Source organism: Polyodon spathula, chromosome 13 (assembly GCF_017654505.1).
Source record: "Polyodon spathula isolate WHYD16114869_AA chromosome 13, ASM1765450v1, whole genome shotgun sequence".
Taxonomy (NCBI): Eukaryota; Metazoa; Chordata; class Actinopteri; order Acipenseriformes; family Polyodontidae; genus Polyodon; species Polyodon spathula.
In genome coordinates, this window is record NC_054546.1 from 12,189,166 (window position 1) to 12,216,483 (window position 27,318).

The window sequence follows — 27,318 nt, forward strand, 5'->3', positions numbered from 1 at the left end:
CAAGTTATTCCTAACATGGTTAATTTCTACTGGACACCACCAGTAACGGAACTTTACCAATATAATATAACAGTGTACCAGTTATAAACACACTATGTCTATGTGTGGACTGAATCTTTGATATGACAGTATCTTTACTAGACCAGTAACGGAACTTCAGTAAGACAATCAAAATCAAAGAATACAGCTGTGCACCAAACATTATAACAAACAGTCATGACTTTTAATAATGTGTTTAATATTTTTTTTAGTAGTTATTAGTAATTTTGTCAAAGTTTATCCATAATCCATGTTTCAAAAAGTGAAATTCGGTCACCCAATGAAAACCTCCTTGATATTACGTGCGGTTTGTCTTTATCCTATTTTATTCTCTGTGTTCTCTGCTAAGACTAAAACGTTAAGAAGAAACGGGTGGCCAGAGCCCTAAAAACACGATTAGCTACGAAGTACTGTACACCGTACATGTTATTTTATTTATTAGGCAACACTGATTGAGCCTCTTCCAACATCCTGCCCACTTAGACGGACATGGATTCCTTCCTTCAGCAAAAAAACAAATGCCATGCATTCAGCCAAAGCCCAGTCAACTGTGTGGTTCTTTATCATATTGGCTCTGCCCTTAAGAATATGGGAAAGACCTAACAAAAAAACAGATGTAACCACATTCAATTGCCCTCAGAAGCAGGACCCATTTCATAGTGTTCCTCCTATGAAAAACACATGTATTCCTTTTGCATGAGTCTATAAATACACTGCTAGCTTTAAATGACACTTTAATTAATATATATATATATTGATATACACAGTGGCTTGCGAGTATTGACCCCCCTTGGCATTTTTCCTATTTTGTTGCCTTACAACCTGGAATTAAAATGGATTTTTGGGGGGTTTGTATCATTTGATTTACATAACATGCCTACCACTTTGAAGATGCAAAATATTTTTTATTGTGAAACAAACAAGAAATAAGACAACAAAATAGAAAACTTGAGCGTGCATAAGTATTCACCCCCCCAAAGTCAATACTTTGCAGAGCCACCTTTTGCAGCAATTACAGCTGCAAGTCTCTTGAGGTATGTATCTATAAGCTTGGCACATCTAGCCACTGGGATTTTTGCCCATTCTTCAAGGAAAAACTGCTCCAGCTCCTTCAAGTTGGATGGGTTCCGTTGGTGTACAGCAATCTTTAAGTCATACCACAGATTCTCAATTGGATTGAGGTCTGGGCTTTGACTAGGCCATTCCAAGACATTTAAATGTTTCCCCTTAAACCACTCAAGTGTTGCTTTAGCAGAATGCTTAGGGTCATTGTCCTGCTGGAAGGCGAACCTCCGTCCCAGTCTCAAATCTCTGGAAGACTGAAACAGGTTTCCTCAAGAATTTCCCTGTATTTAGCGCCATCCATCATTCCTTCAATTCTGACCAGTTTTCCAGTCCCTGCCGATGAAAAACATCCCCACAGCATGATGCTGCCACCACCATGCTTCACTGTGGGGATAGTGTTCTCGGGGTGATGAGAGGTGTTGGGTTTGTGCCAGACATAGTGTTTTCCTTGATGGCCAAAAAAAAGGCCATACATTTGGGGAGTCTCCCACATGCCTTTTGGCGAACACCAAACGTGTTTGCTTATTTTTTTCTTTAAGCAATGGCTTTTTTCTGACCACTGTTCTGTAAAGCCCAGCTCTGTGGAGGAGACGGCTTAAAGTGGTCCTATGGACAGATACTCCAATCTCCGCTATGGAGCTTTGTAGCTCCTTCAGGGTTATCTTTGGTCTCTTTGTTGCCTCTCTGATTAATGCCCTCCTTGCTTGGTCCGTGAGTTTTGGTGGGCGGCCCTCTCTTGCCAGGTTTGTTGTGGTGCCATATTCTTTCCATTTTTTAATAATGGCTTTAATGGTGCTCCGTGGGATGTTCAAAGTTTCGGATATTTTTTTATAACCCAACCCTGATCTGTACTTCTCCACAACTTTGTCCCTGACCTGTTTGGAGAGCTCTTTGGTATTCATGGTGCTGCTTGCTTGGTGGTGCCTCTTGCTTAGTGGTGTTGCAGACTCTGGGGCCTTTCAGAACAGGTATATATATACTGAGATCATGTGACACTTAGATTACACACAGGTGGACCTTATTTAACTAATTATGTGACTTCTGAAGGTAATTGGTTGCACCAGATCTTATTTAGAGGCTTAATAGCAAAGGGGGTGAATACATATGCACGCACCACTTTTCCGTTATTTATTTTTTAGAATTTTTTTAAACAAGTTATTTTTTTAATTTCACTTCACCAATTTGCACTATTTTGTGTATGTCCATTACATGAAATCCAAATAAAAATCAATTTTAATTCCAGGTTGTAAGGCAACAAAATATGAAAAATGCCAAGGGGGGTCAATACTTTCGCAAGCCACTATATATATATATATATATATATATATATATATATATATATATATATATATATATATATATATATATATATATATCTATTAACAGGTGCAGCAATGTAGGTCCTGTCTTGATAGAATAGTTTCTTCCAATTACAGATCAGAATATTTACATCAGTTCCTTTTTACGTCTCTTTGGGCTCTGTCAGTTTGTGCTAATTTTGTAAGACACAACACACAGGGACTTTCAAAAGGAGGCAGACGATTTACTCAGCACTACTCACCCTAGAAAGCAATCACTGAAATGTCTATAAAAGTTTTGAAGTACAAGTGAGTAGAAGTTAAAAGAGACAGTGGCTTGTATTTCCCCACTTGAACTGGATTTTTTTTTTTTTAAATGAATAAATAAAAATAATGGGTCCAGCGTGGTCTAAAAACTTTTTTGACAGGCATTTTTAAGGCACTTTCAGAAATGACTCTGCACTATTTTAGTAATGTGGTGAAGAAATCTATCTCTGGTGGAGGAAAACCTTTTTTGTATTTCCTTTGCTGCTAATTGCATGACCAGTTATCACATGGCAGGTTGATGTTCAGGAGTCGACATTAACAGATATAGGCCAGTGGGGAAGCAGTGAGTATGAAGTACTTCACAGATAGCAAAAAAAAGCACACAGGTGAAAAAAGACTGAATAAAAATAGGTTATAAAAAGTAATAGGCCTTTAGGCAGTAACTAGTCAGAAATGTCATTACTGTCCTTACTGCATTCTGGCTGCTCTATAAACATACTACTACCAGAGCAGAATAAGAGGATCATCCAATTAACATTTCATAATGTACTAAGTAAATGTCAACCACACTACACAAGCACAATTTCAATATGTTAAAACACTGAAAAGATGGCGGGGGGGGAGAATCACTGTAGTGCAATTTTTCATGAAAATGGTTTTTTTTTTGCATATTTCTTTACTAAAACAGGTTACACAGAGACTCAGTAGATTCAAAATTAGTCTGGTAAGAGTGGTCCCCAAGTGTTACTTCTTCATCACATCATAATGGTTTCCTTAAAGTAGGCTGTGATTGCTATAATTAGTAGGGATGCACTGAATCCAGGATTTGGTTTTGGATTTGGCCCAAATATCTACTTTTTGATCAGGGTTCGGATTCGACCAAATACTTAAGATTCGGTGAACTGAATCCGAACCCTAAATCCGCCCAAACACACATCCATTTTAATACATCCCTCCAATGTGTGCAGTTCTTCTTTAAATAAAAGACATGAATCCGGTATTGAACATGACTTTTGTATTTAACAACAGGTATTCAAGAACAAGAACACGTTTGATGAACTCTGTCACAGCTCTCAACTCCCTAAATTTCTGGTGGCTCACGCACTTCACGCAGCTGCTGAATGTAAACATACCCCACTGTATGCAACAGCACAGTCACATCACACTTTTCATGGAGTAAAGTTATGCAGTAAACCTGTAATGTACATTAACGCCAAACTGTTGTAGACTTTTGTGCTTTGTTTGTGAAACGTGTAGAGATCATACCAAGATAAAAAAAAAAAAAACTTGGTGCACAGAAATATAGATTTTTTTGTAGCTTTACAACTGTCAGATGTGCAAGACAATATGCGTTAGTTAGTAAATGACATTTTACGTTATTGTAATGTGCCAATACAGTTGAACCATTTGGGAACTGCTGTGTTTTATTAAAACTTTTTAAAAGCCTTTTTTTTGTAGCCTATTTGATATGGGTTACACACACAGTGCATTTAAATCAACGTGGGTTTTATTTCACAGGGAGATTCAGGTCACTCACTTCAATTTTTTCCTCATAGCTCTCAGATCAGATGACACAGGTTGAAACGTCATTAAAGAAAATAGTGGGCTATGGAAAAGATGCAGCTCTCCTTTCTTGTAAAGGTAAAGTAAACGGTTCTGTATTTTGACATTTTTGTTGGGGGGGGGGGGGGGGGGGGGGGGGCTAGCGGTAAATTATGTAAGTTTCAAACTAAAAAATTTTCCGGGATATATTTCCATTCGTTAATAAAAATACTATTAAACTAAAAGTGTCACAACTACAGATTGTGCATGTCCCTTGTTAGTAGCTGCCAGTCTGTTTTTCATTCAACAGTTTCCTTCAGTTTTCTTGATAGATTTTATAGATTCGGTATTCGGTATTCGGCCAAATCTTTTAAGGTGGATTCGGGACTCGGTGCATCCCTAATAATTAGTAAAAGTTTCAGAGCTTGCAGACAGTACTCACTATATGGTTCTCCAGGGAGACTAACAAGAGTAATCAGCATCTGTCTTCATCAGACAACATGCTTCAACTGCACCTCCATGTTTTTAAGGCCCTGTTAATTATGAAGCTCTTGAGAAATACAGAACATAATACAAAGCATTTTACACACAACTATTTTACAGTTCTTGAAGTCATGAACATTTACCAGAATTTTATTTAACAGAATTTTAAAAACTAAATTCAATGAGCAATGATGTTTTCTACTTAAAAAAATGCACTAGTAAAGAGCAAAATATTATTTTAAATAACAATAATAATAACAATAACAATAACAATAACAATAATAATACATTTACATGTCTAAGGCTTATCTGTTATCATTTAAGACTTCTATAACTACAACTTATGATTATGCGATGTTTGTCAAGCACTTCATTTAACATTTCTGATTTAAACGAAATTAAGATCTATTTCTCTACAGTGACAGTAAATGCAGATGAAGAGGGTTCTAGTCTATTACACAGTATTGAGTTGCTGATACCAAGTAACCTAGTTTCATTGTACAGCTATGGCCAAAAGTTTACCATTACCTAGAATTTTAGGATTGAGACAATTAAAATATAAAATTAAACAATAAAATAAAAAAAGCTATATGAACATAATTTAGATCTTTTATTTAACATTCTCAATCAAGTATTCTTCATCCAGACACCTACCTCCATCTTCAACTGGTACAGAGCTGACCACATTGCCAATATGCTGCAAGACATCTTTGGAAATACATGTTGGAGAACAGCTCATCATTTTTGGTTCACCATCACGAGAAAAGAAACCTAGTTATAAAACAAAACAAATTTGTTGAATTAACATTTTGTAAGTGCTGATGAATTAGAAAAACATACCCTATTATGGCATTTTAAAACATTTTCTGTAATGAAAAACCAGACTGGGGACAAATATCGCACTATATTGGTTCAGAACCACAGTGATACCAATGAGGTATCTAAATAGAAAAATGTAACTGTGGTACCATTCTTTCAATGTTGTTGAATGCTGCCTTTGTGCTACCATTCTCCATTCCATACCATTCACCCTAAATACAGGGTTGGTTAAACGAGTGGTTAATGGGTATAAACCCAGTTCTGTAGCACTACATTTTACACCACAAATCTAAGGGAAATTCAGAATGTCAGACCCACTGAGCGATAGCAACAGGTATGCAGATGCAGCTAGCTGATGCTGCTGATGCATGTACACTTGTTGGCAGTTGTTAAGTTTTGCTCATTAAAATCAGTGTCAAAAGTTACTACACCAATTATAAGTCCTGTATGAGAAACTAATCATTGTTAAGGATTTGTCAAAATAATATCACTTTTCTATGTTTGACAGTAGTTCCTTAGTCTTCACTTTTGTAATTTATAATAAGTTAATACATTGTGTGCAAGATGTCTTATTATAGCAGAAATCGCTACACACAATTTGAGCAGCCAGAGCCACAAAGCCAACCCAAACTGCACAAGTTGACTTCTCTTAAAACAACAGACATTCTACAGCATATACAGCTGTATGCCTGAAGTATAGCACTCGGAAAGGTAAGCATTGCATACATATTATCCTCCTCTCAAGCCAGTGAGCCAGAACTTTATCATTTCAGCTCAAGCTGAAACTGTGTAGTCTGGCATACCTTTATATTTCATGCACTGCAGTGTTTGTAGATAAAAAATAAATAATATTTCTGACTAATCAAATGTTATTGTACTTGTCTACAGTTGTGGAAAATGTCAATCTTTGTTCCAATTCTATTTCCATTATATAGTTGAATCATTTGTATAATTAAACACATTTTTGAAAATGTCATTCGTTATGCCCAACAGAACAGTTCACAAATACCTGGCCAAGGTGAGTCAAGCCAATGCCTGTTATAAAGAATTGTCTCATCTTTTGAGCGAGTGCATGCCTCCTCACAGATTATATCATACTTGGATATTTCTTCCAGCAAGAAACCAAAATAAAATGCAAATTACATTAAAATATTTTTATTGTAACTTATCCTGACCAGCAGACACCTAAAAACAGTTGATATAGTTCAAACAGAAAAACACTACTAGCTGTGGACAATAAAATTAATTCCAGTCCCCTATTTAATGACACAGGACGTGTTTATAAAATGCTAAAACAATAGTAAAGAAGGAAAACATTTCAATATGAATTTTCTAGAAAAGCTTGCTCAAGATTTCTGATACTGAAGGTTCACAGGAGCATATCCTTTGGGGTCTGATTGCATGACTCAAAGTGATAGATGATGATAGCATGTTTAGGTGAAAACTGTTGAGCTGAGAATAAGCCTGGCTGCCAATGGGTTTATGGTTTATTGATGTTTTTTAACTTTTGGTCGCTTAGACTGATGATTATGTCAAATGAGTTTATGGGTTCTTACAAAGCATCCATCTGATAGTATGATGAAATGTACAGCGATTGGTGGAAACCTAGAATGTCTCAGCTTGTCCAGGTTATAAATACAGTATGTCATCTATGAAGTTTAAATAAATCAGGGTTTATGTCGATGAAAGAGCATGAAAATAAACTTACAGTTTAGCCCTATCCCTTGTTCAAATAATTTCAAGTTGAATCAATTGCTGAAGTTGGAAGAAAGTACAGTTGTAATTGACACTGAAGAGTGTACTTAACTGGGCTGTATAGATCAGATTGGTGGAAGAATGTCAGTTCTATGGGAAACATTAATATGATTTTCAGAAGACAATTCAACCTTATAGTATGTGAACCACAGAGGGATTATTATGTGATAGTACAGAAAGAACTGCAGGGCAGAATAATATACAAGTTCTATCACTGTATTAACACATAGACATAACTAGGTGAGCCAATTGCATGGGCACCCAATATCATGCCCCTTGTGGAGTCACTGATATCCTTTTGCTTTTGCATTATTGTTGCTGAATAGTTGCACACAACTTATATAGGTCTAGTGGGTCACATGACACATTGCCAAATACATTTGCTTACATTACCTATTTGTATTTACATTCTCTAATTGTTTTGACATCAAATATAGATTTAGGTGCTAAACCCTGTACAGCCAAATATCTCAAACTCCTGGAGAGTCACGGTCCCATCGGCTAGCAGTTTATCAGAGTACGTTTTCAGTATGTACACCTGCTTGTACATCAGGGGCTGTGTGAACATGGGCTCATCCATTTCATTGTGACCAAACTGACGACAGCTGACCTGGCAGAAACAGCACTGTCAATTGATGAGGCTCTGCTGTAAAGTACAAAGCAAGCTCAAATAAAATTTATAATGGAGAGTATAACTATGCCTAAGGTGAGGATACCCACAATTGAACTTGACCAAAAAAATCATAGTATGAATTGGTGCCTCAACTATGAAGCCAGTATCTCAAAATGTTAGGTCTTACCATCTGGAAACAATTGAAGTGAGTATTTCATATGGCTTATGAGATATCAGCATCTGGTATACCAGTGGCAGCAGAGTTACAAAATTAAGATCTCACCAGGTCTATAACCACATCTTTGCTGAATGTGTTCCTCCACTCAGCTGCTACATTGCAAACATACATCACTGCCTCTGGATCATCAGTGTTGACATGGAAAATTGGGGCACTGACAACTCTGGCAGCATCAGTGGTGTAGGGAGAAGAGTGAGCCATTCAAGGATCAGTTGCAAAACCAATCTAGAAAATGCAGTATTCGTGTTTATTTCAATTCATGTTGGTATTACAGATCCAGTAACATAGCTTAACCTTGTTGTATACACAATTTTACCTTACCTGAAAAGTTTTCGTGCCATGTTGCCGTTCTCTAGTTTTCCCTGTCCTTCATGTATTTCCAATTTAGGTCCTGAAAATATAATTCCAGCCATCAAAGTTCTACTTAAAAATAACATTGACTTGTTTTCAAAAACTCCAGAAGTCAAGATTTACCTGCTCATCACAATAGAAGTATTACCTGTCATTCAAATACTGCAACCTTGTGAGTGGAGAAGATCCTCTTCTTCCAATCGAAATATATATATATATATATATATATATATATATATATACACATATATATATATATATATATATATATATATATATATATATATATATATATATATATATATATATATATATATATAGACACACACATACACACACACACATATATATATATATATATATATATATATATATATATATATATATATAGATAGATAGATAGATAGATAGATAGATAGATAGATAGATAGATAGATAGATAGATAGATAAAAAAAAGCAACAAACAAAATGGAGCAAGTACCGTTGGATGTTTTTATGCAATCTCACTTCATGGTCATTTTTACTTAATGTTAATATGAATAACTGTCATGGCATTCACTCAATGACTTTGAGTCTGTTTTCATTGTTTGCAAAAGACAGATTTTTCCTCATGTAACAAAATGTCAGGAAAGGGGAAGTGTAACAGTGACATCATGCTTCATTGTTTATAGAGTGTTGTTAAGAAAGGCACCGAGAAAAGAAAATTGTTGATCACAGTTAATTTTTCGATGTTATTTTGTAGACCCTCCAATTTAAGTTTTAACACCACAATAGAATTGGCGCTATAAATCAATTGTTAAAAATCACTTGGTTGAACTAAATGTAGGTCCAGGTAATTTGAGCTCACCGTAGATTACTTTAATTCACAACCTGATCAGGCTTGACTTTCCAATCAGGTTCTCATCAGAATTCACTTTCAAAATCTGACTATAAATAAAACAACATAGAAAGAGTCAATATATTCAGATTTATTCATAGATTCAAACAAGCATAACATAATTTTTCCTTGGCCTGATCAACCTTAGTCCAAATTAGTCATGGATCCACAAGACAGACTACTGAATTACCTTCTTTCCCACTGATTCTCCGAGGTAGAACTGCTCTGCTTTGGCTTTGCCCTGAACCACAGGATTGACAGCCTCCAGATGGGATGGGTTTGCAATGAGAGACAGAGTGATCTTTTTGTGAGTCACTCGATTGATTCTCTCATGGTGCGTCCCAAGATGATACTTTACATCCCAGAACCCCAAGACAAAATAAATATGTATTTCTCTGATCTGAACCCCGATAGTCTGAATTGACCTATAATCCATAAAATGCTCTAATGACGGAAAACACAATTTCAATATTTCTGTGACAGTTTGTAAAGAATTACAGCCTGCTTTTTAATTTTTTATTCAAATGCTTCTTAGTGATTTTTTCAATACATATAAGTATGAAAAACAAATACAAGGCACAGCTTTTAGTGTGCAGATTATGATCACCACTGCAAAACTGAACAGGGTCCGTTGCGAACTGGTTTGTACTGTACTGTATTTCAATTATATTGTATACATAAAAACTCAATTTTACCTCATCAGCCACCTCCATTTTAGGGTCAAACTGGCAAAAGATTTGATCTAAATCGTTCCTCACAACATTGGCATAAAAGGTTTAGCCGGCATCTAGGTTGGAGGAAAGATTACAAAGATTAGACAAAAGTAAAAAAATTAATTCAATAAGAGCTTTTTATTATTTAATTAGTAAATATTTGGTATTTTCTCAGTTTTTCTTTATTTCATGACTGATCTTACTAACGTCAATTAATATGGCTAGAGACATTTGAAATAACTTTTAGATTCTGCAGTAAACTGGAAGTCAAAGGACAAGAAACACCCCATACATCATCTTGCTGAAGGTAGAGAGCAGTTTTAGCAACCTGATAATTGTTTTAAGCTTAGCTTATTTTAGAAAATGATTTTAGAAATGTTTGAAATGATTCAAGTTGTAATTTTGTTGTGATACAGCGAAAGAAACAGATATTTGAAATTAACCAATAAGTGTAAAACATAGTACTGTATGTATTCTTTTGTTTTGTTTATATACCTAACCTCACCCCCCCCCCCCCCCCACACACACACCCTTTGGAAAGCCCATGTTCAATGCATGGTAAAGTGCAATTCAAATGTAGTAACAAATATTTTAAAACATTTCAAACCTTGTTGATCGCATCAATCTGGCCAATAATGTCCTCTTTTCTTCATTTGTAAATTTCAGGAGTCTCAAATTTCTACTGGATCCACTGGCACTGCTACACAGTATTGATAAACATGAACTCAAGACCAATGTGTCCACAATAGATTTTCAATAGATTTTGAAAGTAGAAAAATACCATATTTGGGGTAGGTTTCTTTATTTATTTCTATTCTGAAACTACACAAAGCCTGCAATTCTAAACATTTTAATTAATCTAGTATACATACATCTGAGCACAGGCTGGAGTGTGAAGACATAATTGACTCATGTACCTTATTTAAACCTTAAACAAGCTCTAGTATAATAGTACTGAGGGTGGTGGTCTAAGCAGATAATAAAATAAATAATAATAATAAAAATACTTCAGTGATAAAGAACTATATTACGATTAAAATAACTCAATAATATATACAGATATGGCCAAATGTTTTGCATCCCCCATATGATTAACCTACTGAATAATGTTGTGTTAACATATTGAATTTCTGCTTTGTAGTTGTCAATATACTTAATGAAAAACTGCCAAAAATAAAAACATGTGACATTTTAAAATCTAACATGAAATACTGTAGTACTATAATGGCTTCCGGTAGACTTTTGCAGTATCATTTTGTAGTTTCTTTGAATACAAAATATTAAATAAAATATCTAAATTATGTCCATATAATTCTAGGTGATGCAAAACTTTTAGCTAAGCTGTATATCTCAAGTACAATGCAAGAAATCCCTAGAGCTTGAAAGGCAATTGCAATCCTTTCAACTTGTCTCATAAATGTTTTGATTGAAAGAGATGTATTTTGTTTTATCCTTAGGGGTTTTCAGGGTAAAATTTCCAACCAGCATCCAGAGCCTCAGGTGGGTAATTTTCAACAATAGATCCACTTGATCTTTGCTCAGAGAGGAGCTTTCTTGTTAGCTCAATCAGACTTCAAGAACAGAGACTGAGCTAGTTGTGACATTACTTATGAACCTTTATTAACATGTAAATTAAAGAGGGCTCCTCAATTCATTAAAAGAGAATTATCAAAATAGATAGTGTGCTACAGTTTAATGCACCAACAAATCAAGTTTCTAGTCTGACTTAAACACAATGGCACTAGGTTTGAATGCAGTTCAGGGAAGGCTTACACTGGACACAGGGCTTTTCTGGCTGTGTGGGATGTGTCACATAAAATGGGAAAGGTCAGGGAAATACCCAACAAAGAGAACAAAGAATGACAACTGCCATTCCAACTTATACAGTAGTTGAAAATAATGACATAAATCTTGCACTTCCACTCTTTATGTGACATGTCTAGTTTTTAAATACTTTTTTTTTTTTTTTTAAACACGTATTTCCATTTTATAACATCATATCTGATATGACACTATGTTATCGAAATTTCTCAGTTTTCTTGCCTTACCTGCAAGGAATCCCCATTTAACTTCCTAGGTCATTTCAGCAATGTCTTTGGAGCAAAAGCATGTTCTTAGTTCCAAAGCACATCATTCAATGGAGGAAGCAACTGGTTAGTAGACAGAACATAAGACTGCATGGGTGAATACAATTTCACTATCTAGCTGAAATGAGCAACAAAAGTGCAAGACTTGGAAGTAAGACTTAGAAAAAGATATTTAGCTGAATACCTAGTAGAGTGCCAGTTGACACGTTTTAAAAGGAAAATGCATGTTGGCTACAACATTCTATTTTAGAACATATGCTTTTCAAAACTGCCCATTTTGAACAAAGTTGAGCTGAAATGTTGAAATAGCAAAAAAATTAATGAATTACTGTTGATCCCTTACTTCTAATCTTGTTATGATTTCACATAAAGGCAAGGCATGTTCACTCCCTCCTATGAAGGTGGTTATTGGAAGCCTGAATATCTTGTCCAGATCAGCTTCACAGAGGCCATAAAATCCTGTTATACATGAAACCCCAGACGGGAACAAAAAGGAAGAAAAATGAGCACAAAATAGAGAAAGACACATCCAGACCACATAGATGCAATATATAATCATTGTGCCGACAGATCATAACTCTGAAAAAGAAAACAAACTATGAAATTAAATGGTGAATGGCTCGCCAAGTGAAGAGTCATGAGGTTCATACAGAAGTTCATGCACTCGGATCTCAATCACTCTATGTAACAACATTATTCTAAACCAACCTTGTCTCTTTTAATCTATAGTAAATAAAAGAGAGCACCACTTCTCAGGATGAGTTCCAAATACATTTAATTTCCATTAGCTCAACTTAATTACTGCATTCAGTATGTTTGCATTATGCACACAAGAATCGCTACGATGTAACGCAGGGCTCTTATGTCTGGTCAGAGAACCATATTTTCATTCGGTTAATATGCAGCATTACCCTTTTAATATTTAACGTTAACTAGAGATATGAAGTAGATATATTATTCAACCCGACTAGTAAGCCAAGTTTCAGATACACTAATGGTTTATTCTAAAAAAAGCAGCAGATGTAAATACAACCTCCATTTACTAGAATAACATCTAAATATATAGTATATTGAACATTTCAATAAACTCCTTAACATTTCAAACAAAATATTGACTTACTCTGTATGACACAATGAACTTGGAACTTGGAACTTTTTAGCAAAAAAACAAAAATAAATCTACACTGCAGAGATTAGGGATTAGAATTAGTCAACCTGCTCCCCTGAAAGTAGACAGAAACAGCTGTCTGGAGCACAGTGAAATCTGTGCCAGAGTACGAATCCTTTTCCCTTTACAAAACCAGATCATTCTTGCATGGGGCACTGGACAGATGGTGCAATAATGTGGTAAGGTAATTACAGCAAGTGCATAGCCACCATCTAAGAAAGGCATGAAATTTAAAATGTAATTAACACACTAATTCCAGACTAGAACTGTGCAACCTTTTGATTGCAGAATAATTATGGGACAACTGAATTGTTTTGCATTAAAATGTGCATTATTTTCTTAGAACATGATTAGTTAAAACATACTGTTTAAGAAAGAATGCAACTTCGTATTCATACAAATGTTTCTAAAAATATAGATCAGCTACCTGAGAAAATAAGAATCCTAATCACGAAAATAATAAAATGTCAGTGCATGTGTTATCGTAAAAGTTTGAATATTGGCAAATCTTAAGAGTTACTGGTAAATGTCAACATTTATCAAGCAAAGCGGTAAATGCCAGAAATAAACACAATAACACTTTTCCGATAAATCAAGAATAACTTAGTGATTTTGGCTAATGACTGAATGTCTCACTTTCACGCACTGTAAGAATCTACCATGCTGCATAAAGTAAACATATCTAGTTAGTGACTGTGTTTGCAACAGTTTGTGTCATAAGCAGTTAAGATGCAATATACCATGCCTGGGGTGGTGACAAGGCCCGTGATAAGGCTGGTGCACTTATTTTATTTTTTTTTTTCAGGTGGACTGCTGTTTTCACTCAGAGAATTGGTGTTGTACCAGTTATCTGGAGTTTTATCCAAAAATTAAAAGAAATAGGTGGAATGTCATTAATTTTTAGCAGTGGTTTTGTAACTAATAACAAATAAATGGCAGTTTGTCATGGAATTTAGAACGTAGTGGTGCGTAGTGAGTTATTCAGTGTGAAGTGGGTCATTAGTATGCAAGACATGCTATATGCTATATATAGAAGCAAGGTCATGTGATGCTGTTTAACCAATCAGAGGTTGTTACTTTTCCAAGCCGTGTATATATATATATATATGGAGGGCACCGTATGTCTGATCTTGTTTTACACTTTTGAAAGGCAACAGCTGACTAGTTCTGACATCCTGTTTGTTTAGATAGATTGCGTTACAAGTCAAAACAAAACTATCTGCTGTATTGTCAGCTCTGAAGATCCTTACACAATGATTCAGTATTTTCACCTACATTAGCAGCTTGTCCACAGTATGAACATCTTCCTTTAAGTTCAAATCAGTGAAGATGTGCTTTTTCCCCTCTAACTTCAACAGCTTCTATGAGACTGCCTGCTCACCTTTCTAACAAGGGCTCTAACATTCCCATAGTAGACTATTTGCAGAGCCCTGCTGCAATGTAAATATTTTACACAGCCTCTGCTGAGCTCTGTCTTTTAAAGCTTGAGAATAAGACACACATGTCAAACTGTGCATAAATATTAACAATTATTACAAAATCCCTTTCCACTGCATTACTTTGCTCATGGTATCATTGCCCACCAATCATCTGAATGGAAATATAAGAGAATGTTAACTTTCACTCCAGTTTCCTGCTACAATGTATTACTTTACACTAAACTATCACTACATAGTCTCAGTTTATTATATCCTTTCATATTATAGGTTTCATCCTACCGGGTTGCAGTCCAGTTGGTTTACAAGTTCCACTTTCTGTTAAACAAAGACCCTCTTAAAGCATGCTTGCCACTATGAACTAAATACAGATTATATCTGTATGCTGTCTAAAAGCACTACCTTAAAGCAAGGCTTGTAACCACATAATTATTTAATGTAGTGTAGTACCAGGTGTCATGCATGTGTTCATTTCAAAACTGTACATTTGAGACTTGGAAGTGCACAACCAGCTAGATTAATGAAAATATTTTGTAAACTACAACAAACTTAAATGGCAACAGGAACTTAATGACTAAATGACAACGCCAATGAGCAAAACATGACTGTAATAAGTGAGACCACGGAAAAAAATATATAATATTCATAGGTAGTATTAGGGCCAAAAATCTGATAAAATAAGTCATTTAGCATTATATAGCACACTTGCTAATAAGGTCATATGTCTTCTCAACAATTTCCTCTTGCATTACCCAAGTCATGAATTTTACAAGTTTTCACAATTATTTCATCCAACACAAGTTAGCAAGGAAAATGCTCAAAACACATTTGTAAACAGTAGAGAAATCATTACTGCTGATGTACTATAGCTGATCTCCCTTATCAAAGGCAACTCTGCTCTAAATGTCAACAAAATGAAACCCACAACATCATTATTAATTTATTGTAAATACATTTATAGTAACCTTTGGGCATGCAAACACGAGTTTCAAAAGGAGAAAAAAAACCAAACAGATTATGATTAACTTCCAGAACATTATTTATATGGCTAGCCCCCATGAACAATTCTGTAGTCTTGCATTTAAATTCTGACTTTGTTTGTGAACAGTAAGATCTGGAAACAAGAATATAGTCGAAGATTGAAATGTGACCTTAGCACAACACATCTCACACTCTTGCTGTTGGCATTGCCAAGATCAATACACAAAGCACAACGCTAAAGAGCTGTTCACTTCAAAAGTGTTGCGTTGTTTATGGCACAGTGCCAATGCAAGAAGCAGCGTAGTTCAGTACAAAAGTACACAGCTTTCTTCTTCTCTTTATGAAACGAAGACATCTGTTGTTGCAGTGTCACAGTTGCAATGAAAAACAATACACTTTCTTATGATTTAAAGTATTTTACTTATAAGAAATTCTTTATCAAGGACAGCTTACCTGAAATGTTCTTGTAAAAAAAACTATTGTACAGTATTTATGTCTTAATATAAAACCATTAGCTAGAAACATTAGGCCAGTTTACATGTTGGTTTGTTTCATGTGAATGGACAATGCGTGTGAAACTTGGCAGGGAAAGCTTGTGAAAATGTCCCAATAAACGGTCTCAGTATTCTACCATGAAAGTCTCAGTTTCTGGTGAGGAAATGCTCGTGAAATCAACGCCCACTTATACACGTAAACACGAGTTTCTCATGAAAATGTTAATTAGCTTGTTCAAGTCCTTTCTTAAAGCTGCTATAAAAGTCACCTGGGAATACGTAAGTTACCATGATCCAAAGATGGCAGCTGGGAAATTAATGTTTTGTTTGCAGTATAACCCCACTTTTTTCTCCATCTTCTCTAAAACTTTGCATAATGCTAATCATACACAGATCTAAATGGGTTTGTAAAGTATCATACAGATTGTATTTAACAAGTTTCTGTTTAAAACTATTACTAAAAATGTTTGATAAACTGCATTGTGGGCTTGTGAATTCAGGTGGTTACAGCTACTGTACTTCAGAATACACTTTCAAATAGCTTTCCAAACAACTGTCAAAAAGACTTTAATGTAAAAGTACTGTTTAAATGTGTATGTCCACCCTCCACTTACGTCCACTGGAGCGATGAAGAGACTCAGGTGTTAAAATCCATAAAGGAAGAGGATACAATGAGGCAGATTGATACAATGCACAACATGAACATTGTTTAACCTACTCTCAAAATAAAAATTTAGTGTGGAATTTGCAAAAGTTATTTCTCAGCAATACTACTCAATATTCCAATTCTTTATTTAGCAGAAGCAGTCATACAAGTACAACGCAAGTGAGGATACTATATTTGGTATAAAGAAATACAAAACAAGCTAACAAAATACAAATATGATACAAAATAAGAGTACACCGTCAGGTCATAAAAATAAAAATAGCAGTGCATCTCTAATAGCAGGACCCTCTTCATATCGATGTTGTGCAATTCTTGCTGGAGGCTGAGGCAGCTGTTCCTCTGCTTGCCTCAACACCTCCTTACGGTACTGGCACATTGTGCAGGATACAGCAGGCTGTAATTATTTGTGGAACAAGCTCATGGTTCACTTCAGTACGCTTCATTATCTGCCCCCTTCCTTGTAATAGCCCAAATGTTCAACGACCACTTGGATTTGACCCAGTTTATTATTAATAAAGATCTAAACTTTTCTCTGCTCATGTAAACAGTATTTTGGGGACTTTCAAGGTTAACAGCATGAGAATCTAGAAGTGGGCTGTTAGCATGACTAATTTAAGCCCCCCTCCCCTTGAAAAGTAGGTGTTTCAAAGGGAAATGAGAGGCTTTACATGTAAACACAAGAGGTACCATGTCCATGTTTATTTCACGAGAAACGGATGTCTCGAGAAAAGTCAAACACTCATGTAATGTGGCCTATTGTCTACTTGTCTCTGAATATTTTTTACCTTAGAATATGACTACAGACCTGTCAAAAAGATCTAGGCAAATAACTCAATACTGCAGACCACTTAACCAATATATGTCTTGGGAATGTCCCAGTGCAATTATTCACAAACAAGATCCTAAAGTCATTATTTATAGTGGAGCTAATTTTGCAAAGGTAGTGTTGCTAAAAACATACCATTAAGTATGACTAAAGCACAGTCAGAAGCAACCGTTACTAAATTAATATAAAAAATATTGACCTGATTTGAGGCTTATAGTGGAAAACTGTTGCCCTTCAGGTTTTAAAAAAGTAAAAAGACAGGCTGGGCAATAATACTTGAAACCATAGGCACAAACGATTTTGCCAATTGGGATTCCATTTTCAAAATAAGGGTTTAATAATGTACATCCTTTAACGCTATCCCAATATGGAGGAATAGACACTTTGTCTTTAGATGGGCTGTCTTTCAATTAAAACTGGCATCCAATCTATAAAATAACTAATATATCATGATCACTGTTGAAGACTCATTGACATCTCACTTAGGAAAGGATTCTATACACATGCTGCTAAATAACTGACTATACCTTTACATGCTTCTCCTTAGAGAATATGAACAATTTCCTTACTCTGAACTGCTTACTATGAGGCATAATGAATTTAAAGCATTGACCTAACACCCAAACAGAAACTGATGCTAAATGCTTTTGTTCACTACAGATGGTATTTATAAAGGCACACACCACCAATATAATGTTTCTGAATTTTAGCATTGAAACTGAGGCAGGCATTACAATGCAACCCTGCTTGATCCCATTTGGTTCAGGGGACAGATTTTAGTATGAAGAAAAGCTGCCACTGTTCTCTGTGTAACAAACAAAACGAATGAGTTGGAGGGTCATTTCTAATATTAATACATTGTGACAATGACTGGCAGATTACTCTGGAATCACTAGTCCCAGGTAATGCCTATTTTACAAATAGAGACCAAGGCCCTATTAACATTATTATTTAAAGTGACAAGATGAGCAGCTGGTAATTTGATGTTTCTTTCTTCATCAATATAATTACAAAGACACCATTACTGAGAAACAGAACATAGTATCCACAATGGAACAAGAGGCCAAGGACCTCTGTCTTTAATTTTAGATTCATGGCTTACTAAAATTATACCGATTTCCAACATAGTAGCACAGCAATCACATGCACGTGGGTGGTTTCTACATAGGATAAATATATTGTTTCAAATCTAAAATCAGTTGCTATACTGAAAGAAATATAAGAGTGTCTTATAACATAACAATATAACAATCTCAATCCCCACTAAGGAGCATGCCATGTATACTCCAAAAGGGAAGGAGATGCCTCAAGTAGGGAGGAAGCTTGTCTACAGCACAAATGTAAATGTCAACATACTGAAAAGACATCACGGTCCTGATGCGTTGACTGACTGATGATTTTTTTAGTATGAAACATTTTAGCCTATGCAATGCACAATTAGTTTTACAGTGCCAGTTCACTGGCATAATAAAAACACCCAGTTTATCAATAGTTGTGATTAAATCAGACAGAACAAAGGAATCAAGGTCTGCATCCAAGATTCCAAGCAGGTCCAACTGAGCCACATGGTGTCCACGGATCTGAATGGGGGAGGGGGGGGGGGGGGGGGTGGGGGGGGGTGGGGGGGGGGGGGGGGTGGGTGGGGGTGGGGGGGGGTGAAGGGGGGGAGGGGGGGGGGGGGGGGGGGGGGAATAAAAAGAAGAAAATGGGACCCATAAGAGCCTTCAAACAAGAAGAATGCTCACCAACATTTGTGTGACCAACAGTAAGTTTGCTCAACAAATCATCAAAAAAGGCTTTGCTATTGTCAAGAGGCTCTAGTTCCCCTTCATGGTGCCCACTGACCTGGAAATAAGAAGCAACTGGAGTTGGTAAGGAACCGCAAAGCAGGGAATTGTTTACAGCTAGTTTTAAAAGTCCCTTTAGACTGACAAGAGGAGTTGGTGATCAAAGTAAAACTTTGACAGCTTTGTAGCTCTTCAAAACAGTTTTCAGTGCAGAGTTCCTGCTTTTATCAGTACAGGGTCAGCTCAGGGACACTTTAGCCTACATATTAGTGTAATTGTGCCAGGTTTATATAAATGTGTGTACATTCTTTACAATATTCTACACAACTATGTACAGTACAAGGTTTGTTTGTGCACTGCCTCCTCAAAGGATCGTCCAAGGCAATTTTAGGGACCACAGACTTGAATTTATATGTCAACTTCAAAGGGTCTATATGAAAGTGATTTCACTTCAGTGGAACTGCCATATAGTAGACTTGCAGGAATGAACAGTCCCCCCCCCACACTTCTCAAATTATTTTGTATAAGGCATGGTTTCCACTGAAATTAAAGGGGTCTTGACCACCTTTCTAATTAGCCCCTTCCACTTGCTATCCATGGGTGTTTCTCTAGGTGCACCGTGGGAGTCAGATTGCAGTTTCAATGTGTTTATAAATCCCCGGAGTAGTGATTGCTATTCATTAAGAAGAATGGTATTTTAAATGTGACATGCATAAACAGGCAGTAGTTCCTTCAGTTCCTCTCCAAAATAAAAAGCATACCTTTAAGTGATCACTTAGCAATGTCCATACAGCAATGTTCCCAGATTTTGATACTCAGAATAACTAAAGTATTGCAAAAGAATGTTTCAACAATTGGATTTACGGTTCTTAAGGTGCATGTTTAAATGCAAGCCACAACCCCCTTGTGAGTAATAATAAGCGTGTCCACTGGCAGCCAAAAGTTGTCACTCGGTAAAGGAACATCCCTTGGTACTATGTGATCCAAGCTTTACTTTTTATTATGGTTAGTCTTTCCTTAAATGTCAATTTACTGTATCAAAAGAATAGCCTGAGACAATGACAGTTAAATCATTTAAAAGTTTATACAACTTCTCCATGGCTTTCTAACTATTCTTAATCTGCACAAATTCAGCAACTGTATACGTGAATACACTTCAGTTAATTGCTCTGTACAAGCAGCAGACAATAATCAGAATTTGCTTATATTTAATATGATATGAGCTATGAGATATAAATGGTATTATTTATGGCATGCAAGATCTTAGTATTGAACTTTGAAACAAATGCCAATCTTACCTTCTGAACAATTTTCCAGCCATGCATAATACATCTCTTCCAGGTAGTTGGAACTGCTGCCTGTCAAGAAGGGTTCTGCAGTCCTAGATGAGCGGAATTCCCATGCTCTCAAAATAATTCCTTCCAGCCGCAGCATGCTTCGTTAGAAACTGTATGGTCTGTGGTTTAAATATTCCAGCAATGACTCTTAAGTGGCTCATTTTTGTTAATTGGGCTGCTACCTTAATCTGAACTGAAATGAAAAAGGAAAATATGCAAATGTCAGTAAGTTTAGGTACAGTCCTATACACTACTGTGTAATCAGTGTAATGATTAAGCTTTACAAACAATATACAATAAAAGCACACCCTACTGCACACAAGCGTGTACTTTTTGTATTGAAAGCAAGTACAGGGCTTGTAACCAGAAGGTCACTGGTTCAAATCCCACCTCTGCCACTGACTGACTCAATGGGTGACCCTGAGCAATTTGCTTAGCCTCCTTGTGTTCCATCTTGCAGGTGAGATGTTAAATCAATGTCCTATTGTAAGTGACTCTGCATATAATGCAGTTCACAGCCTACCTCTAAGATATTATTAAGCATTAAGATATTATACAAAAACAGTCCTTAAAGTCTCTATATCAACCTCTGAACAGCTAAAGAAAGACCAAGACTGTGAACAGAAAGGCAGCACTGTACAAGTTTGAAGGACAAGACATAGCAACAATGAACAGGAGTATCATGTACTTATACGGGACCCGGCGATGTAGGGCAAATTATTCAGACACAAAGGAGAAACACCTCACCCTCTTCTGACTGCCAGACTCAACCTGTTCTGTAATGCAAAAGACAACCGTTCTCCCTGCCATGTTTTTGTTTAGAGCCAGTTACAAAGCCAAAGAATATCCTTGAAATAGCTAAAATAAATAACTGTACAACCCTTGCCACAAATGTATTATGTTTCTAGAAACCATTTTAATGGTCTATATTTAAATTAGACATCTTTGTGAAAGATCACATTTTATCAATGACAAAACAAATACACACTATGGCGCTAGAAAGCGATAAAATTACTAGCTAATTAGTACAAATGACCGTGGGAATGCTCCATCATTTTAGAAACCCTAGCCATGTAGATCCACAGAAAAACTGGTGGTACTGTCATTAATGGCACTTTAAACAGCCATAACGCTGACATTCATAATCATTTTATTGGTTGTCATACCTACAATAACAAATACATTTTAATGAAGTAAAGATAATGTTAATTATACAAATTCAGCATTGAACACTTTTTGAAATCTTATTCCAACAAATAAATTAGATACAACAACATAATCCCTGCTGCGTAGCGGACACTCAGGAAGCATATTTCTCAAAACAGGTATGCAAATGAGTCGAATATGAATGTCAAAACAGCTTCTTGTTATTCAATACATTTCTACCACTGATCTTTACCAGTATAACATCAATACAAGCTGTCTGTCTGACAGTCTCTTTGGACAGGTCAACGATTGTGAGAGGAATCACTTAACAGAATAGACGCTCAAGTGATAGTTAAACAACAACGCTGTCATTCAATTTTCATTAAGTAAAGCCAAAAAGGCTTTAAAAACCGTTATATAATTTCAATCATTGTATTGCAACTGGTGTTTTGCAAGACACATAATCCAAGTAAATGTTTTTTTTGTTTGTTTGTTTTTTTTATGAACACAAAGGGTTATATGCTCCATCTTGGCCCTATGATAGAAAAATGGCCAAGTTAAACAACATTCACAAACTCGACAACTGACTTAACACTTTCAGCACCGTACGCTGGTCTGCAGTGTTGAATGAATGAGTTACATTTGACACTAAGTTAGCTCCAATCGTATTTTGTTAATATAGCCATGCATGTATAGTATTATTATGGGGTTGTATGTTTTGTAGCTAGCACATCCTATTCAGCATCTTACTGGTTTATTTTTATTTCACATAAAGTTGTGTTGTCAATACTAGTGAGGTAAATAAAGGTTTGAATTGTTAGAAAACTCTTACCTCCCACGTGCTGTTAGTACTATGCCTTGGTAATACTGTAATACCTTCAGATGCCTTTTCATAAGTACACACAGACAAAATCTTCCTATATTTCAATTAAAAAATCTTCTATAACATGCTTTTAATTTAGCTCTGCGCTGTGATATAAATAACTGAGTTTTTAAACTGAATTTTATTCCATGTCTGGTCTGAATTAAATTGAATTTCATGGTTCCGCCATCATTTTCAATCGATCCAGGCACCTGTCTTGGTCTAGCAAAAAGGGTCCAATCACTCAGACCATCTGTATCATTGTTTTTACCTGCACCCATACAAATAACAATGGCACATTGCTTCATACTTTTCTTTGTACTTCATTTAAAACAGAAATGTAGAAACCAGAGACGCTAGTTCAGCTAACCCAGTGATTAAATAAAGTCTGGTGAATTTGATGACCTCATTATAACAGAATTGCTTTCAGAAGTAGCAATCATAGAAGGACTTGTATTGCTGTGGCTAGAAGAAGATAATGGTAGCTGTCATGACTTTTTGGTGATTTAGATGTGGCGTAATAATTCTAAACTCTTTTGGACTCTGGTTAACACCATTGAAACCCTCAATGGGATGGGTGACATTTTAGGGATTGTGTCAATAGTCTGGATTGGGTCCTAGCCTGAATGTTGAAAAGAAAAAGACTGGGTGCAAAATTGGACTCACATTAACAAAGTGTTTTTAAAAAATGAATTTGTGCAGTAGGGTTGTAGATTGTCTATTCATCTCTTTTCAATGAAATTGTGAAGCAGGGTCGTAGATTGTCTATTCATCTCTTTTCAATTTCAAAATATTTATATAGCCTTGGCGCCCAACTTTACAGCATGGGACATTCCCCCATTTACAGCATTTTATTGTTATACTAATAAGATTTTATAGGAAATACAAATGCTTATAGTGAAATACTGCATAATGTTATCGGTCCAATAACATACCACAAAGTGTTAGTTCTGTTTCAGGCTGCTCAACACATAAGCAGCTACCCGGACCTTGCTCGATAGTCAGGTGCTCCCGAGGCATTCTCCCACTGCAGTAGAATGCTAACAGGTCAGGGTTATAATGATAATAGCAACCCTACCATCCCACACCCCCACCACACACACACACAGCACCCACCACCACCCTGTGTGGCAGAACTGTAATGTCACGCTAAAACAGGTATCAAAAAATCCCCCTATCCACTCCCTCATCTGCATACATGCTTTGACAAATCCATTGCACAACACAACACATCCCCTGATCATCATTATACTACAGGTCTGCAAAAGCTTAAAAGAGTATTAGTGGTAATATTGTAATATATTAAGGCTGTTTTTTTACATTTTGTCAGGTAATAATGGTGGGCTGTGGGAATTCTGAGGTTGTCAAAAGTTGTCATTATGTACTGATACGTTGTGACGATTAATTAGGATGTAAATAGAAAAGGTTAATAAGTAGAGCCATGGGCTGCCATTTCAAAATAAATACCTTTCTTCAGAAAGACAAGTGAGGGTCTAGTGGGGCAGCTATGTTTCTAATGATGTCCTGAAGACATGACTTTTAGGCTGGATTGTAATTACCAGATGAGACCTAGTAAATCAAGATGTTGAGCTTCAAATTGGAAACCTTCTCTATATTGACTGCATACCTGGGCCTTTTAAATCCAATCAAAATTCTTCCTTGACCTCTTTGCACGGCCTTCTGGGTACTAAGAGGGACATGCCTACCTCTGTCCCTACTGCTCTCTTTTCTCTCTACCTTTTTCCCTTTAATTTAGTTATGATTCCTACAGTATATCTTGGTATTTTTTGTGCTGCATAGATCCATGTATATGCACATGTTTGGAATTTCATTCTATGTACATGTGAAAACCTCAAAATGAAAAATCATTTTTAAATCCTGTGGGTCAGCATACATTTATTTCTTGATGCAATAAACCACTCTACTGATTCGAAGGTGATATAATTAGCTCTAGATACAAACTGTAACAACTTTTCTTAATGGATAATAATAATAATAATAATAATAATAATAATAATAATAATAATAAATAATAATAATAATAAATAACTATTTATTGCACCCCAAAAAATATGACTGTAGCTCCAAAAACACACAAATAAATATGCCCTGGTGTCTCTATGGAGGCAGCTGTGACAAGTGGCCTATTGTAGGTCAATTTTCTTACTCAGTATCATGACATGCGTAATATAAAAGCTGCATCTCCCTATTGCAATACAGCAGAGTAGACATCCTTAGAGGGCTGATGTAGGCAATCCTTTGGCAGGATTAGCTTTGCTGCCTCACAGACTTGAGAGAAACAGTGTTATTTAGAACAGTGATCTGTAATTACCAATACTATACATGTTTTTCACAAACATTAGAAGTTGCTGATGTGGGAAGAAGTATGCATTTCCACACACTCAAGATGTATGCAGTTGTGCCCTGTCATTTAACTCGGTGACACACTACACCATTTATAGCGCACACTTGATCAATATCTTGGATGCAGTCTTCCCTCCTATACAGTACCTTTAAACTGTTGCCTGTTGTGCCCAAAGTTCCTCATTTGAAGCAGAAAAAATGAATGCTTTTTTCCTGGTGACCCAGAACAGGTGGGGTCAGGCAATTATGAGTAAAAATGTCATTTTTTCTACTGACTCTTGTTCATGACAGAGATGGAGTAAGAACCTCTCATTTCTGGCATCTTATTAATACTATGCATCTTAAAAAGCCCCTCAGGCAATGCCTAAAACATAGCTTTGTGAAATTACATCTTTTCCTGGAGAATTATGTTATGATACAGGCATTTAGAAGATAAAGTTAGCTCTGTGTTTGGCAATGCAGTTTGTGTTGTGTTTTTTTTTTTGTTTGTTTTCTTTCCATATCCAGATTGCAGTAAAGGGTTCAGCAGCTCTAATTTATTTCAGTGATATTTATTTTTCTACACTGCTGATACATCTGAATGGGTTTAGCATATTGGGGTGTATATACTTTACTGTAAAATGCACAGACAATATGTCATGTCATGTGTGAAAGTACCATTGGTATAGTATGAAAATGTTACCACAGTGGCACCATAATTGAAACTGAACCAACCTTTTAACCATTGTAGTGACACTGTATTTGCACTAGCTTTGTGGGTAGGGTCATGGTTTGGTTGGCACAACCACATATCACCACACACACATTATTTTATTGCATTATTGATTTTAAAACAGTGAATTTAATAGAATGTAATAACATGTTTATACATTAGTACATGCATTTGTTTGGCCATCCTTTATTACTATCTGACACAAGAAAGCTAATATCTTTCATTTTATCCATATCTTTCTCTGACTGCCTATGACTTGCTTCTAGGGAGGCAGCCAGAGATTGTCCATACAGTGCTGAAGGTTCTGTTTCAGATTCCTGTCCACTTTGTCCCAGAAGAGATCAACTGAAGACAGGTTTGGCCACCTTGTCCTGTAAATGTCATCCCAATTGCTCTTTCAATATTCCTTTTCAACTAGGTCATGCAGATTTTAGAGGCTGCTTTCAAAAGTTTTTGTCTAAGATAAATACCAAAATATTTATAATTTTTCTATTAAATATATACTGGAAGGCAAGCTATCTTAAATCTGTTCTTCATCATGCAGAGAAAACCTAAATAATATTCAAAAACATAAGACAGGACATTTGAAGATTGCAACTGTATTTGCTGGTTGATAGTTTCCATAATTACCCTTGGAAAACATAGTTCCATAATTAGGCCATTTAGTGTACTATAAAAAGAAGCAGTGGAGGCTCAGTTCTCCAGGGATCTGAAGATTATGAGATATAATCCACTTAGTGACGAAAAACTTGACAACAGGGTAAGGATGTTAGCTGTCACCAGGTTTATTTGTGATATAGCCCCTCACCCTATGGTAGGCACATCCTGTTCCTAGGACTGTCAGTTTGGCTTGACTTCTACTGGAATGACATGCACTGTGTCTGACTTTTTATTTAATTTAATTTAATTTAATTTTAATGTAACTATCGATTGCAGTGCTACAATGTCAGTCTTGTAGGCCTTTCAAGGTCATCTTATCTCGTCTCTGGTGGTATGCAGTACTGAGTTAACATGCTAGACTGTGCTGCTTTTTCAACATTTTTCAACTACTGTTCAAATAGCAAATCATCACAGTTCCATCTACAATGACTTTTTTACAAAATGAAAAACAATGAGTAGAACAGTTGGGCACTTATGTGCATTCTAGCACATAAGGCCCTGCTCCAAATTAGTGGTTGTACTATTATTTTAAGTCACTACTTTATTTTACTTGACCACCCTGTGGGAATATCACAAACTAAACTGCTGAGTAGAGGTGGAATATATATTTTTCTTTATATCACAGATAGAAGTCACCTGTTAATGGCAATCCTTGTGATGCATGTGTGCGAGTATACCAAGTGTGCATTGACTCTGGGATGTCTATATTTTTTGTCTAGGTCTTTAGCAA

General features: G+C 36.0%; 1 pseudogene; it reads right to left on the reverse strand.

Annotated features, from left to right (window-relative positions):
* Positions 1–477: 477 nt before the first annotated feature.
* LOC121325890 lies at positions 478–20,941 on the reverse strand (annotated as a pseudogene).
* Positions 20,942–27,318: the final 6,377 nt, after the last annotated feature.